Source organism: Barbatula barbatula (genome assembly GCF_947034865.1).
Source record: "Barbatula barbatula genome assembly, chromosome: 8".
In the NCBI taxonomy this organism is placed as follows: domain Eukaryota; kingdom Metazoa; phylum Chordata; class Actinopteri; order Cypriniformes; family Nemacheilidae; genus Barbatula; species Barbatula barbatula.
Window position 1 is genome coordinate 15762025 of NC_136771.1, and position 17962 is coordinate 15779986.

Genomic DNA, 17962 nt, shown 5'->3' on the forward strand with positions numbered 1-17962 from the left:
AATTATTTACATTCACACTCCACAGAAGTCATCTGCATTGGTTTGGATCCGATCAAGTGAAAAACCAAGGACCAGTTCGCAAAAGTAGCTTTTTAACATCATCAGCCATAACTCACGAACCGTTTGATTGACAGAAGCGTGTCCGGAGGCAAAGTTGTTCAGAATGAGGAGTGCTATCATATGATGTAAATAGTTTGGGTATATGTCAAATGTCACGTGATACACAATTGTTTATGCAACCAAAGACACGTACATTTTGCCATTTTTACTGTTATAGCGCCACCTAGTGTCCAAACGCCGCGGTATTTTGTAAGTCATCTCGGAGTGATGGTCTACACATATGTTCCAAGCCCCATGATGATATCTCTAATAGTGCTCGAGTTATGGGCATTTTAATGTCATAGGCTCCGCCTATTTAAAATGTTTACGCCCCTAAGCAACCGTGAAATAAAATTTCAACTTTTTTTTGATAATTATTTACATTCACACTCCAGAGATGTTATCTGCATTGGTTTGGATCCGATCGGTCGAAAAACCTAGGACTAGTTCGCGAAAGTAGGTTTTTGACATCGTCAGCGATAACTCGCAAACCGTTCAATCGACAGAAGCGTGTCTAGAGGCAAAGTTGTTCAGAATGAGAAGAGCTATCATATGATGTAAATAGTTTGAGTATATGTCAAATGTCACGTGATATACAATTGTTTATGCACTCCAAAAGCGTTATTTCGCCCCCCGGTGGCCGAATGAGTTCATATTTCTTACAGACCTTCAGGACCATGAGTCGAACAAGCCCAGCGAGTTTCGTTTCGATCGGCCTCCGTTAACCCGGTCTAATGAGTGCTCAAACTTCATTGGCCGATGACCGCCATGTTTCTTTAGATACACCACTGTCCTTTTAGACAATTATCGTGCATGACACAAAGACACACCATACCAAATAATAAGTCGATCGGGCAAACGGTTGGGTAGTTATAGCCCTTTTCGAGTTCATGTAAATTATAGCGCCACCTAGTGGCCAAGCGCCAACTCCTTTTTACTGTGACCCCGGACTGAGAGTCTACACATAGGGTCCAAGCCCCATGAAGATATCTCAAACGGTTGACAAGTTATGGCCATCTTAGTCAACCATGGCACTTCCGGTTCAGGCGTTTTGGCGCCCCCTAGCAATGGTGAATCGAAATTTCAACTTTTTTTTGATAATTATTCACATTCACACTCCACAGAATTCATCAGCGTTGGTTTGGTTCCGATCGGGCAAAAATCCAGGGACTAGTTCATTTTATTTTTTTTGCATAAAATGCAAATTAGCGGAAAAATTTGCATACCGGAAATGAAATCGGAGATATACGTTTTTTAAGTTTTGAGCCAATGATTACAATGATATAAAACACTTGGGTGTGCGACAAACGGTTTAGGAGTAAAGAGTGCAAACGCGCTTTTCATCGCTGTAGCGCCACCTATGGGCCGATTTGGCTGGGTCCATGTATCTGAGTAGCGACAAGGACTACTACCATCTGACCAAGTCTCAGCTCTGTCGGCCTTACGGTTTAGGCTGCCCATGTAGTTTTAGGGAAGAATAATAACGAAGAAGAATAAAACCCACAAATACAATAGGTTTCTAGCCCTACGGGCTCGAACCCTAATAACAAGGCACTGTGACATCATTGAACAGGCTCAGGGGTCACTCCCCAACACAACCACGACAGATCAAAGTCCTGCACGCACAGAAAAATGACAGGATTAAGCAGCAATCCTCGGGTAGATGAGACGGGAATCACGCGAAGCTCAGAAGTGTGCGGTGTCAAACATTCCTTCAGGGTTCTTCATATGTATTATACTACTTAATTGCAAGTCAGTTGGATTATTTATTAAGGAGTAGCGACCTTAAACGTACATTCTTCATGTTAATATAATAAAGGACCCTGTAATGGTCACACAACAAAAAAAACTCAACATGTTTTTGATCATTATTGACCTAGAGAGTCCAGAGAATTGTACTGTGGTGGAAATGTTGAAGTTGCTTGAAAATCTAAGAACTAGTCTGCAAAAGTAAGTTTTGAACATCGTCACCGATAACTCGTGAACCGTTTGATTGACATCAATGGATCAAGAGGCAAAGTTGTTCAGACTGTAGAGGACTATCATATGATATCATTAGTTTGTGTAAATGTCAAATGTCACGTGATGCACAATTGAATAAGAAATGAAATAAGCGTCAATTTTGCCATTTTTACTGTTTTAGCGCCACCTAGTGTCCAAACGCCACCTTCTTTTGTAGGTGACCTCAGAGTGATGGTCTACACATATGTTCCAAGCCCCATGATGATGTGTTAATCCGTTCTGGATTTATGGCCATTTTAATGTGATAGGCTCCGCCCAGTTCAGTTTTTGGCCCCCCCTACCGTGTATGAATACAAATTTCAACTTTTTTTCAAAAATTATTTACATTCACACTCCACGGAAGTCATCTGCATTGGTTTGGTTCCGATCGGTTGAAAAACCAAGGACTAGTTCCGAAAGTAGATTTTTGACATCGTCAGCAATAACTCACGATCCGTTTGATCGACAGAAGCGTGTCCAGAGGCAAAGTTGTTCAGAATGAGGAGAGCTATCATATGATGTAAATAGTTTGAGTATGTGTCAAATGTCACGTGATACACAATTGTTTATGCACTCTAAAACCGTTACTTCGCTCCCTGGTGGCCGAATGAGTTCATATTTCTTACAGACCTTCAGGACCACGAGTCGAACAAGCCCAGCGAGTGACGTTTCGATCGGCCCCCGTTAACCCTGTGTAATGAGTGCTCAAAATTCATTGGCCGATAGCGGCCATGTTTTTTGAGAAACGTCAAAGTCCTTTTATAAAGTCACGGTGCATGACACAAAGACACACCATACCAAATAATAAGTCGATCGGGCAAACGGTTGCGTAGTTATAGCCCTTTTCGAGTTCTTTGCTATTATAGCGCCACCTAGTGGCCAAACGCCAACTCCTTTTTACTGTGATCCTGGACTGAGAGTCTACACATAGGGTCCAAGCCCCGTGAAGATATCTCAAACGGTTCACGAGTTATGGCCATTTCAGTGAAACAGGCTACTTCCGGTTCGGACGTTTTGATGCCCCCTAGCGGCCCTGAATCGAAATTTCAACTTCTTTTTATGATTATTCATATTCACACTCCACAGAATTCATCAGCGTTGGTTTGGTTCCGATCGGGCAAAAATCCAGGGACTAGTTCATTTTTTTTTTTTTTTGTAAAATGCAAATTAGCGGAAAAATTTGCATACCGGAAATGAAATCGGAGATAGCCATTTTTTAAGTTTGGAGCCAAGGATTCCAATGACACCAAAAACTTTGTTCTGCGACATCCGGTTTACGAGCAATGAGCCCAAACGCATTGGCCATTGCTATAGCGCCCCCTATGGGCCGATTTGGCTGGGTCACTGTATCTGAGTAACCTGCACATATACAACCAATTGACAAAGTCTCGAGTTTCTACGATTTACGGTTTGGGCTGGGCGATGCGTTTTAGCGCGGAAAAATAATAATAAGAAGAAGAATTAAAGCTGCAAGCAGCATTTAGCGGGTTCGAGCACTTTTAAGGCATCTAAAGCATCTTTGCCTTCATCAAGTAGGCCGAGGACTCTCATAGTAAAACACCCAAGTGGACGATACTCCCAACGCCTGAAAAATTATAGATACAGTCAGCAACGGTGCATAGACACTACGCATGATTACACACATATGCACATATAGTACACTTGAGGGGAATCATCTTTTCAGGTTCATTTGGTCACATCCATTTAAGAAATGATCTTGCATTGAGATAAATGCATTGAGTTGCTGCAATGTGACTGGCTGAGTAACAATTTGGGTTTACATGCAATTAAACTGGTGTACATAATAAAGGTGTGTGTTAAGTTTAGCAAAACAGCATCTTACAAGCAGCCAGACATGTTCTATATTTATAGATGTTTGAATATGGAGCAACGTTTAATGTGTAGTGCTTTATATGTCTAACACCTTGTTCCTGTGAGACAGGAAACGTATCTCTTGTCCGATCACCATCATATTTTGCATGCGTGTTTAGTGTAATAAGATGTATGATTGTACTTAATGGCAAGTCAATTGGATTATTTGTTAAGGAGTAGCGAGCTTTCAGGTACACCGTTGACTTGAATATAATAAAGGACCCTGTAATGGTCATGCAAATGAAAAAGTTGAACTTGTTTTTGATAGTTATTTATCTAGAGAGTCCAGAGAATTGTACGGTGGTGGAAATTTTAAAATCGCTTGAAAAACCTAGGACAAGTTCGCAAAAGTAGGTTCTTAACATCATCACAAATAACTCACAAACAGTTTGATCGACATCAATGGTTCAAGAGCCAAATTTGTTTGGAATTATGAGAACTTTCATATGATATCGATAGTTTGTGTAAATGTCAAATGTCACGTGTTACACAATTGTTAAGGCAACCAAAGATGTGTCAATTTTGCCATTTTTACTGTTATAGCGCCACCTAGTGTCCAAACGCCGCGATATTTTGTAAGTCATCTCGGAGTGACAGTCTTCACAAATGTTCCAAGCCCTATGATGATATCTCTAATAGTGCTCGAGTTATGGGCATTTTAATGTAATAGGCTCCGCCGATTTAAAATGTTAACGCCCCTAAGCGACCGTGAAAGGAAATTTCAACTTTTTTTTGATAATTATTTACATTCACACTCCAGAGAAGTCATTTGCATTGGTTTGGATTCGATCGGTCGAAAAACCTAGGACAAGTTCGCGAAAGTAGGTTTTTGACATAATCAGCGATAACTTACGAACCGTTTGATCGACAGAAGCGTGTCCAGAGGCAAAGTTGTTCAGAATGAGAAGAGCTATCATATGATGTAAATAGTTTGAGTATAAGTCAAATGTCACGTGATATACAATTGTTTATGCACTCCAAAAACGCTACTTCGCCCCCCGGTGGCCGAATGAGTTCATATTTCTTACAGACCTTCTGGACCATAAGTCGAACAAGCCCAGCGAGTGTCGTTTCGATCGGCCTCCGTTAACCCGGTCTAATGAGTGCTCAAACTTCATTGGCCAATGACCGCCATGTTTCATTAGATACGCCACTGTCCTTTTATACAATCACCGTGCATGACACAAAGACACACCATACCAAATAATAAGTCGATCGGGCAAACGGTTGGGTAGTTATAGCCCTTTTCGAGTTCATGTATATTATAGCGCCACCTAGTGGCCAAGCGCCAATTCCTTTTTACTGTGACCCTGGACTGAGAGTCTACAGATATGTTCCAAGCCCCATGAAGATTGCTCAAACGGTTCATAAGTTATGGCCATTTTAGTCAACCATGGCACTTCCGGTTCAGACGTTTTGGCGCCCCCTAGCAATGGTGAATCGAAATTTCAACGTTTTTTTGATAATTATTCACATTCACTCTCCACAGAATTCATCAGCGTTGGTTTGGTTCCGATCGGGCAAAAATCCAGGGACTAGTTCATTTTATTTTTTTTGCATAAAATGCAAATTAGCGGAAAAATTTGCATACCGGAAATGAAATCGGAGATATACGTTTTTTAAGTTTTGAGCCAATGATTACAGTGATATAAAACACTTGGGTGTGCGACAAACGGTTTAGGAGTAAAGAGTGCAAACGCGCTTTTCATCGCTGTAGCGCCACCTATGGGCCGATTTGGCTGGGTCCATGTATCTGAGTAGCGACAAGGACTACTACCATCTGACCAAGTCTCAGCTCTGTCGGCCTTACGGTTTAGGCTGCCCAATTAGTTTTAGGGAAGAATAATAACAAAGAAGAAGAATAAGAAGAAGAATAAAACCTACAAATACAATAGGTTTCTAGCCCTACGGGCTCGAACCCTAATAAAAATCCTTACAAATACAATAGGTTTTCAGCCCTTCGGGCTCGAAACCCTAATAAAAGCTACAAATACAATAGGTTTCTAGCCCTACGGGCTCGAACCCTAAATATAGCTGCAAGCAGCGATTCCCGGGTTCGAGCAGTCTAAAGCGTCAAGATTGTTCAGAATGAAGAGAACTAGCGGCCAAAAGGCGCTGCCTTTAGTAGGTGACCTCGGAGCTAGTTCTTGAGTTATGGCCATTTTATTGTAAAAGGCTCCGCATGATTAGAACTTTTGGCGTGCGTCCCTTATCGACCTTGAAAGGAAATTTCAACATTCTTTCGATAGTTATTGACATTCACACTCCACAGAAGTCATCTGAATCGGTTTGGTTCCGATTAATCGAAAAACCTAGGACTAGTTCGCAAAAGTAGGTTTTTGACATCATCGGCGATAACTCACAAACCGTTTGTTTGACAGAAGTGGTTCCAGAGGCAAAGTTGTTCAGAATGAGGAGACCTATCAAATAATGTAAATGGTTTGAGTATATGTCAAATGTCACGTGATACACAATTGTTTTTGCAACCAAAAACACGTCAATTTAGCCATTTTTACTGTTATAGCGCCACCTAGTGTCCAAACGCCGCGGCCTTAGGTATGTGACCTCGGAGTGATGGTCTTCACATATGTTTCAAGCCCCATGATGATATCTCTAATAGTTATTGAGTTATTGCCATTTTAATGTAATAGGCCCCGCCCATATTTTTATTTTGGTGCCCCTAAGCGACCTTAAAAAGAAATTTCAACTTTCTTTCGATAATTATTGACAATCACACTCCACAGAAGTCATCTGAATCGGTTTGGTTCCGATTAATCGAAAAACCTAGGACGAGTTCGCGAAAGTAGGTTTTTGACATCATCGGCGATAACTCGCGAACCGTTTGATCGACAGAAGCGGTTCCAGAGGCAAAGTTGTTCAGAATGAGGAGACCTATCAAATAATGTAAATTGTTTGAGTATATGTCAAATGTCACGTGATACACAATTGTTTAAGGACTCCAAAAACGTTATTTCGCCCCCAGTGGCCGAATGACTTCATATTTCTTACAGACCTTCTTAACCATGAGTCGAACAAGCCCAGTGAGTGTCGTTTCGATCGGCCCTCGTTAAGTCGGTCTAAGGAGTGCTCAAACTTCATTGGCCGATGGCGGCCATGTTTTTTTAGATACGCCAATGTCCTTTTCTAGAATCATGGTACATGACACAAAGACACACCATACCAAGAAATTAGTCGATCGGGCAAACTGTTGGGTAGTTATTGCCCTTTTCGAGAAAATGTATATTATAGCGCCACCTAGAGGCCAAACGCCGACTTTTTTATACTGTGAGTTCGGACTGAGAGTATAAACATATGGTCCAAGCCCCGTGCAGATAGCTCAAACGGTTCACGAGTTATAACCATTTTAGTAAAATTAGCTCCTTCCGGTTCCGACGTTTTGGCGCCCCCCGGCCACCGCAAATCGAAATTTCAACTTTTTTTCGATAATTATTAACAATCACACTCCACAGAATTCATCAGCATTGGTCTGGTTCCGATTGGTCAAAAATCCAGAGACTAGTTCAATTTTTTTATTTTTGCATAAAATGCAAATTAGCGAAAAAATTAGCATACCGGAAATGAAATCGGAGATATACGTTTTTTAAGTTTTGAGCCAATGATCACATGTATCTAGAACACTGGGGCGTGCGACAAGCGATTTAGGAATTATGAGCGCAAACGCATTCAGCATCGCTGTAGCGCCACCTATGGGCCGACATGGCTGGCTCCGAGTATCTGAGTAGCGAGCAATACTACTACCATCTGACCGAGTCTCAGCTCTGTCCGACTTACGGTTTGGGCTGCACGATCAGTTTTACGGCGGAAAAATAATAATAATAAATATAGCTGCAAGCAGCGATTCCCGGGTTCGAGCAGTCTAAAGCGTCAAGATTGTTCAGAATGAAGAGAACTAGCGGCCAAAAGCCGCTGCCTTTAGTAGGTGACCTCAGAGCTAGTTCTTGAGTTATGGCCATTTTATTGTAAAAGGCTCCGCATGATTAGAACTTTTGGCGTGCGTCCCTTATCGACCTTGAAAGGAAATTTCAACATTCTTTCGATAGTTATTGACATTCACACTCCACAGAAGTCATCTGAATCGGTTTGGTTCCGATTAATCGAAAAACCTAGGACTAGTTCGCGAAAGTAGGTTTTTGACATCATCGGCGATAACTCACAAACCGCTTGTTTGACAGAAGCGGTTCCAGAGGCAAAGTTGTTCAGAATGAGGAGAGCTATCATATGATGTAAATAGTTTGATTATATGTCAAAGGTCACGTGATACACAATTGTTTTTGCAACCAAAAACACGTCAATTTAGCCATTTTTACTGTTATAGCGCCACCTAGTGTCCAAACGCCGCGCCCTTACGTATGTGACCTCTGAGTGATGGTTTTCACATATGTTTCAAGCCCCATGATCATATCTCTAATAGTTATTGAGTTATGGCCATTTAAATGTCATAGGCCCCGCCCATTTTTTTATTCTGATGCCCCTAAGCAACCTTGAAAGGAAATTTCAACTTTCTTTCGATAATTATTGACATTCACACTCCACAGAAGTCATCTGAATCGGTTTGGTTCCGATTAATCGAAAAACCTAGGACTAGTTCGCGAAAGTAGGTTTTTGACATCATCAGCGATAACTCACGAACCGTTTGATCGACAGAACTGGTTCCAGAGGCAAAGTTGTTCAGAATGAGGAGTCCTATCAAATAATGTAAATAGTTTGAGTATATGTCAAATGTCACGTGATACACAATTGTTAAAGGACTCCAAAAACGTTATTTCGCCCCCAGTGGCCGAATGAGTTCATATTTCTTACAGACCTTCTTGACCATGAGTCGAACAAGCCCAGCGAGTGTCGTTTTGATCGGCCTCCGTTAAGTCGGTCTAAGGAGTGCTCAAACTTCATTGGCCGATGGCGGCCATGTTTTTTTAGATACGCCAATGTCCTTTTCTAGAATCATGGTACATGACACAAAGACACACCATACCAAGAAATTAGTCGATTGGGCAAACTGTTGGGTAGTTATTGCCCTTTTCGAGAAAATGTATATTATAGCGCCACCTAGATGCCAAACGCCGACTTTTTTATACTGTGACCTCGAACTGAGAGTATAAACATATGGTCCAAGCCCCGTGCAGATAGCTCAAACGGTTCACGAGTTATAACCATTTTAGTAAAATTTGCTCCATCCGGTTCCGACGTTTTGGCGCCCCCCGGCCACCGCAAATCGAAATTTCAACTTTTTTTCGATAATTATTTACATTCACACTCCACAGAATTCATCAGCATTGGTCTGGTTCCGATTGGTCAAAAATCCAAAGACTAGTTCAATTTTTTTATTTTTGCATAAAATGCAAATTAGCGGAAAAATTTGCATACCGGAAATTAAATCGGAGATATACGTTTTTTAAGTTTTGAGCCAATGATTACAATTTTATAAAACACTTGGGTGTGCAACAAACGGTTTAGGAGTAATGAGCGTAAAGGCGCTTTTCATCGCTGTAGCGCCACCTATGGGCCGACATGGCTGGCTCCGAGTATCTGAGTAGCGAGCAAGACTACTACCATCTGACCGAGTCTCAGCTCTGTCGGACTTACGGTTTGGGCTGTACGATCAGTTTTACGGCGGAAAAATAATAATAATAAAACCAACAAATACAATAGGTTTCTAGCGCTTCGCGCTCGAACCCTAATAAAAGCTACAAATACAATAGGTTTCTAGCCCTACGGGCTCGAACCCTAATTAAAGCTGCAAGCAGCATTTAGCGGGTTTCGAGGTTTAAGGCAGTCAAAAGCAGTCGTGCATTCATGAACAGGTTAGGGGGTCACACCTCAACACACGCGTGAAGGATCAAAGTCCAACACACACACACAGAAAAATGACAGGTATGAACTCATAGAAACTATGCATGCTTACAGAAACATGCACGTATACTACAAGAATGTTATTTTCTGACTGTCAAATCATTTGGACAATTCGTTAATGAGTATCCGATTTTCATTGTTGTTGGCTTTTAAATTGAAGAGAAGGTGCTTTCAAACTCAAGAAGTCTGAAGTTCCTGGGCCGAGACGATAACCGTTGCATATTTACAGTATTTAGTGCCATTGTTCATGTTATAGCGCCACCTAGTGTCCAATCACCGTGTTATTTTTACAGTGAGCTCAGAGCGATGGTCTACACATATGTGTAAAGCCCCGTGAAGCTATCTCAAATCCTTCTCTAACAACGTCCGTTTAAGTGTCATAGGCTTCGCTTAGTTCCGTTTTTGCCCCCCCTACCGTGTATGAATATAAATTTCAACTTTTTTCAATGATTATTTACATTCACACTCCAGAGAAGTCATCTGCATTGGTTTAGTTCCGATCGGTTGAAAAAGCAAGTACTAGTTCGCGAAAGTAGGTTTTTGACATTATCACCGATAACTCACAAACCGTTCAATCGACATAAATGGTTCTAGAGGCAAAGTTGTTCAGCATGAGAAGAGCTATCATATGATATCAATAGTTTGTGTGTTTGTCAAATGTCACGTGACACACAATTGTTTAAGTATTGAAATACGCGTCAATTTTGCCATTTCTACTCGTCTAGCGCCACCTAGTGTCCAAACGCCACCTTCTTTTGTAGGTGACCTCGGAGTGATGGTCTACACATATGTTCCAAGCCCCATGATGTTGTGTCAATCCGTTCTGGATTTATGGCCATTTTAATGTGATAGGCTCCGCCCAGTTCAGTTGTTGGCCCCCCCCTACCGTGTATGAATACAAATTTCAACTTTTTTTCAATGATTATTTACATTCACACTCCACAAAAGTCATCTGCATTGGTTTGGTTCCGATCGGTCGAAAAACCAGGGACTAGTTCGCAAAAGTAGGTTTTTGACATCATCAGCGATAACTCACGAACCGCTCGATCGACAGAAGCGTGTCCAGAGGCAAAGTTGTTCAGAATGAGAAGAGATATCATATGATGTAAATAGTTTGAGTATGTGTCAAATGTCACGTCATACACAATTGTTTAAGCACTGCAAAAACGTTTTTTCGCCCCCAGTGGCCGAATAAGTTCATATTTCTTACAGACCTTCAGGACCACGAGTCGAACAAGCCCAGCGAGTGTCGTTTCGATCGGCCCCCGTTAACCCTGTCTAATGAGTGCTCAAAATTCATTGGCCGATGGCGGCCATGTTTTTTGAGAAACGCCAAAGTCCTTTTATACAGTCACGGTGCATGACACAAAGACACACCATACCAAATAATAAGTCGATCGGGCAAACGGTTGCGTAGTTATAGCCCTTTTCGAGTTCTTTGCTATTATAGCGCCTCCTAGTGGCCAAACACCGAGTATTTTTTATTGTGACCCTGGACTGAGGGTCTACATGTACGGTCTAAGCCCCGTGAAGATAGCTCAAACGGTTCACGAGTTATGGTCATTTTAGTGAAATAGGCTACTTCCGGTTCAGACGTTTTGGCGCCCCCTAGCAACGGTGAATCGAAATTTCAACTTTTTTTCAATGAATATTTACACTCACACTCCACAGAATTCATCAGCGTTGGTTTGGTTCCGATCGGGCAAAAATCCAGGGACTAGTTCATTTTTTTTTTTTTTCATAAAATGCAAATTAGCGGAGAAATTTGCATACCGGAAATGAAATCGGAGATAGCCATTTTTTAAGTTTGGAGCCAAGGATTCCAATGACACCAATCACTTTGTTGTGCGACATCTGGTTTACGAGCATTGAGCCCAAACGCATTGGCCATCGCTATAGCGCCACCTATGGACCGACATGGCTGGCTCCAAGTATCTGAGTAGCGAGCAAGACTACTACCATCCGACAAAGTCTCGAGTTTCTACGACTTACGGTTTGGGCTGGGCGACGCGTTTTATGGCGGAAGAATAATAATAAGAAGAAGAAATATAGCTGCAAGCAGCGATTCCCGGGTTCGAGCAGTCTAAAGCGTCAAGATTGTTCAGAACGAAGAGAACTAGCGGCCAAAAGGCGCTGCGTTAGTAGGTGACCTCAGAGCTAGTTCTTGAGTTATGGCCATTTTATTGTAAAAGGCTCCGCATGATTAGAACTTTTGGCGTGCGTCCCTTATCGACCTTGAAAGGAAATTTCAACATTCTTTCGATAGTTATTGACATTCACACTCCACAGAAGTCATCTGAATCGGTTTGGTTCCGATTAATCGAAAAACCTAGGACTAGTTCGCGAAAGTAGGTTTTTGACATCATCGGCGATAACTCACAAACCGTTTGTTTGACAGAAGCGGTTCCAGAGGCAAAGTTGTTCAGAATGAGAAGAGCTATCATATGATGTAAATAGTTTGATTATATGTCAAAGGTCACGTGATACACAATTGTTGTTGCAACCAAAAACACGTCAATTTAGCCATTTTTACTGTTATAGCGCCACCTAGTGTCCAAACGCCGCGCCCTTACGTATGTGACCTCTGAGTGATGGTCTTCACATATGTTTCAAGCCCCATGATCATATCTCTAATAGTTATTGAGTTATGGCCATTTAAATGTCATAGGCCCCGCCCATTTTTTTATTCTGATGCCCCTAAGCAACCTTGAACGGAAATTTCAACTTTTCTAGAATCATGGTACATGACACAAAGACACACCATACCAAGAAATTAGTCGATAGGGCAAACTGTTGGGTAGTTATTGCCCTTTTCGAGAAAATGTATATTATAGCGCCACCTAGAGGCCAAACGCCGACTTTTTGACAATATGAGCTCGGACTGAGAGTATAAACATATGGTCCAAGCCCTGTGCAGATAGCTCAAACGGTTCACGAGTTATAACCATTTTAGTAAAATTTGCTCCTTCCGGTTCCGACGTTTTGGCGCCCCCCGGCCACCGCAAATCGAAATTTCAACTTTTTTTCGATAATTATTTACATTCACACTCCACAGAATTCATCAGCATTGGTCTGGTTCCGATTGGTCAAAAATCCAGAGACTAGTTCAATTTTTTTTTTTTGCATAAAATGCAAATTAGCGGAAAAATTTGCATACCGGAAATGAAATCGGACCTATACATTTTTTAAGTTTTGAGCCAATGATTACAATGATTTAAAACACTTGGGTGTGCGACAAACGGTTTAGGAGTAATGAGCGTAAAGGCGCTTTTCATCGCTGTAGCGCCACCTATGGGCCGACATGGCTGGCTCCGAGTATCTGAGTAGCGAGCAAGACTACTACCATCTGACCGAGTTTCAGCTTTGTCGGCCTTACGGTTTGGGCTGCACGATCAGTTTTACGGCGGAAAAATAATAATAATAAATATAGCTGCAAGCAGCAATTATCGGGTTTCGAGAGGTTTAGGTTAGTAAATGTCGACGGGCTTCAGGGATGGCAAACTAATATGTCCACAATCGACAATACAACCCCACATTCAGAAAAATTAGTCAGATGGTCAGCATTGGCTCATACAGACCGAGGCATGAGCACACACACATGCACATATAGGACATACATTACATTTTCTTATATCAAGTCATTCAGATAATTCAGTAGCGAGACTCACGTTATCAGGATAAATTAGTCAAATCCATTTCAGAAATGGCCCTAACACACATCCTCAATGAATGATAAGCCTTTAGACCCAGAATTTTGACTTAGGTGATCAGTAACGGTCTATGCAGACTACTCATGCTTACAAAGACATGTATGAAAAGCCCATTTGAATGAATATTTCACCTTTTGGACTTTTATGAAGGCATGCCTCTTCTGATGAGCATGCTTGTTTTGAGTCATAATATGTATAATACTACTTAATTGCAAATCAGTTGGATTATTTATTAAGGAGTAGCAACCTTTAACGTACATTTTTCACGTTAATATAATAAAGGACCCTGTAATGGTCACACAACAAAAAAACTCAACATGTTTTTGATCATTATTGACCTAGAGAGTCCAGAGAATTGTACTATGGTGGAAATTTTGAAATTGCTTGGAAATCAAAGAACTAGTTTGCAAAAGTACGTTTGTAACATCATCAGCAATAACTCCTGAACCGTTTGATTGACATCAATGGATCAAGAGGCAAATTTGTTCAGAATGAGAAGAGCTATCGTATGATATCAATAGTTTGTGTGTTTGTCAAATGTCACGTGATACACAATTGTTTAAGTAATGAAATACGCGTCAATTTAGCAATTTCTACTGGTCTAGCCCCACCTAGTGTCCAAACGCCACCTTCTTTTGTAGGTGACCTCGGAGTGATGGTCTTCACATATGTTCCAAGCCCCATGATGATGTGTTAATCCGTTCTGGATTTATGGCCATTTTAATGTGATAGGCTCCGCCCAGTTGAGTTTTTGGCCTTCCCTACCGTGTATGAATACAAATTACAACTTTTTTTCAATGATTATTTACATTCACACTCCACAGAAGTCATCTGCATTGGTTTGGTTCCGATCGGTTGAAAAACCAAGGACTAGTTCGCGAAAGTAGATTTTTGACATCGTCAACGATAACTCACGAACCGTTTGATCGACAGAAGCGAGTCCAGAGGCAAAGTTGTTCAGAATGAGAAGAGCTATCATATGATGTAAATAGTTTGAGTATATGTCAAATGTCACGTGATACACAATTGTTTATGCACTGTAAAAACGTTACTTCGCCCCCCGGTGGCCGAATGAGTTCATATTTCTTACAGACCTTCAGGACCACGAGTCGAACAAGCTCAGCGAGTGTCGTTTCGATCGGCCCCCGTTAACCCTGTCTAATGAGTGCTCAAAATTCATTGGCCGATGGCGGCCATGTTTTTTGAGAAACGCCAAAGTCCTTTTATACAGTCACGGTGCATGACACAAAGACACACCATACCAAATAATAAGTCGATCGGGCAAACGGTTGGGTAGTTATAGCCCTTTTCGAGTTCATGTAAATTATAGCGCCACCTAGTGGCCAAGCGCCAACTCCTTTTTACTCTGACCCCGGACTGAGAGTCTACACATAGGGTACAAGCCCCATGAAGATTGCTCAAACGGTTCACAAGTTATGGCCATTTTAGTCAACCATGGCACTTCCGGTTCAGGCGTTTTGGCGCCCCCTAGCAATGGTGAATCGAAATTTCAACTTTTTTTTGATAATTATTCACATTCACTCTCCACAGAATTCATCAGCGTTGGTTTGGTTCCGATCGGGCAAAAATCCAGGGACTAGTTCATTTTTTTTTTTTTTCATAAAATGCAAATTAGCGGAAAAATTTGCATACCGGAAATGAAATCGGAGATAAACGTTTTTTAAGTTTGGAGCCAAGGATTCCAATGACACCAAACACTTTGTAGTGCGACATCCGGTTTACGAGCATTGAGCCCAAACGCATTGGCCATCGCTATAGCGCCACCTATGGACCGACATGGCTGGCTCCGAGTATCTGAGTAGCGTGCAAGACTACAACCATCCGACAAAGTCTCGAGTTTCTACGACTTACGGTTTGGGCTGGGCAACGCGTTTTATGGCGGAATAATAATAATAAGAAGAAGAAGAAGAAGAAGAAGAATAAAAATCCTTACAAATACAATAGGTTTTCAGCACTTCGTGCTCGAAACCCTAATAATAAAACCAACAAATACAATAGGTTTCTAGCCCTACGGGCTCGAACCCTAAATATAGCTGCAGGCAGCGATTCCCGGGTTCGAGCAGTCTAAAGCGTCAAGATTGTTCAGAATGAAGAGAACTAGCGGTCAAAAGCCGCTGCCTTTAGTAGGTGACCTCAGAGCTAGTTCTTGAGTTATGGCCATTTTATTGTAAAACGCTCCGCATAATTAGAACTTTTGGCGTGCGTCCCTTATCGACCTTGAAAGGAAATTGCAACTTTTTTTCGATAGTTATTGACATTCACACTCCACAGAAGTCGTCTGCATTGGTTTGGTTCCGATCGGTCAAAAAACCAAGGACTAGTTCGCGAAAGTAGGTTTTTGACATCATCGGCGATATAACTCACGAACCGTTTGTTTGACAGAAGTGGTTCCAGAGGCAAAGTTGTTTAGAATGAGGAGAGCTATCATTTGATGTAAATAGTTTGAGTATATGTCAAATGTCACGTGAAACACAATTGTTTTTGCAACCAAAAACACTTAAAATTAGCCATTTTTACTGTTATAGCGCCACCTAGTGTCCAAACGCCGCGCCCTTACGCATGTGAACTCTGAGTGATGGTCTTCACATGTGTTTCAAGCCCCATGATCATATCTCTAATAGTTATTGAGTTATGGCCATTTAAATGTAGTAGGCCCCGCCCATTTTTTTATTTTGGTGCCCCTAAGCGACCTTGAAAGGAAATTTCAACTTTTTTTCGATAATTATTTATATTCACACTCCACAGAAGTCATCTTAATCGGTTTGGTTCCGATTCATCGAAAAACCTAGGACGAGTTCGCGAAAGTAGGTTTTTGACATCATCTACGATAACTCACGAACCGTTTGATCGACAGAAATGGTTCCAGAGGCAAAGTTGTTCAGAATGAGGAGAGCTATCATATGATGTAAATAGTTTGAGTATATGTCAAATGTCACGTGATACACAATTGTTTATGCACTCCAAAAACGTTATTTCGCCCCCAGTGGCCGAATGAGTTCATATTTCTTACAGACCTTCTTGACCATGAGTCGAACAAGCCCAGCGAGTGTCGTTTCGATCGGCCTCCGTTAAGTCGGTCTAAGGAGTGCTCAAACTTCATTGGCCAATGGCGGCCATGTTTTTTTAGATACGCCAATGTCCTTTTCTAGAATCATGGTACATGACACAAAGACACACCATACCAAGAAATTAGTCGATAGGGCAAACTGTTGGGTAGTTATTGCCCTTTTCGAAAAAATGTATATTATAGCGCCACCTAGAGGCCAAACGCCGACTTTTTTATACTGTGAGCTCGGACTGAGAGTATAAACATATGGTCCAAGCCCCGTGCAGATAGCTCAAACGGTTCATGAGTTATAACCATTTTAGTAAAATTAGCTCCTTCCGGTTCCGACGTTTTGGCGCCCCCCGGCCACCGTAAATCGAAATTTCCACTTTTTTTCGATAATTATTTACATTTACACTCCACAGAATTCATCAGCATTGGTCTGGTTCCGATTGGGCAAAAATCCAGAGACTAGTTCAATTTTTTATTTTTGCATAAAACGCAAATTAGCGGAAAAATTTGCATACCGGAAATGAAATCGGAGATATACGTTTTTTAAGTTTTGAGCCAATGATTACAATGTTATAAAACACTTGGGTGTGCGACAAACGGTTTAGGAGTAATGAGCGTAAAGGCGCTTTTCATCGCTGTAGCGCCACCTATGGGCCGACATGGCTGGCTCCGAGTATCTGAGTAGCGAGCAAGACTACTACCATCTGACCAAGTCTCAGCTCTGTCGGCCTTACGGTTTGGGCTGCCCATTCAGTTTTAGGGAAGAATAATAAGGAAGAATAAAACCAACAAATACAATAGGTTTCTAGCCCTACGGGCTCGAACCCTAATTAAAGCTGCAAGCAGCATTTAGCGGGTTCGAGCACTTATAAGGCATCCAAAGCATCTTTGCCTTCATCAAGTAGGCCGAGGACTCTCATCCTAAAACACCCAAGTGGAAGATACTCCCAACGCCTGAAAAATTATAGATACGGTCAGCAACGGTTCACAGACACTATGCCCGATTACACACATATGCACATAGAGTACACTTGAGGGGAATCAGCTTTTCAGGTTCATTTGGTCACATCCATTTAAGAAATGACCCCGTCTAAATGCCTAATTGCATTGAGTTGCTGCCATGTGACTGCTGAGTAGATATGTGTGTTTACATGCAATTAAACTGGTGTACATAATAAAGGTGTGTGTTATGTTAAGCAAAACAGCATCTTACAACCAGCTGGACGTGTTCTATATTTATAGACGTGTGAATATGGAGCAACGTTTAATGTGTAGTGCTTTATATGTCTAACATCTTGTTCCTGTGAGACAGGAAACGTATCTCTTGTCC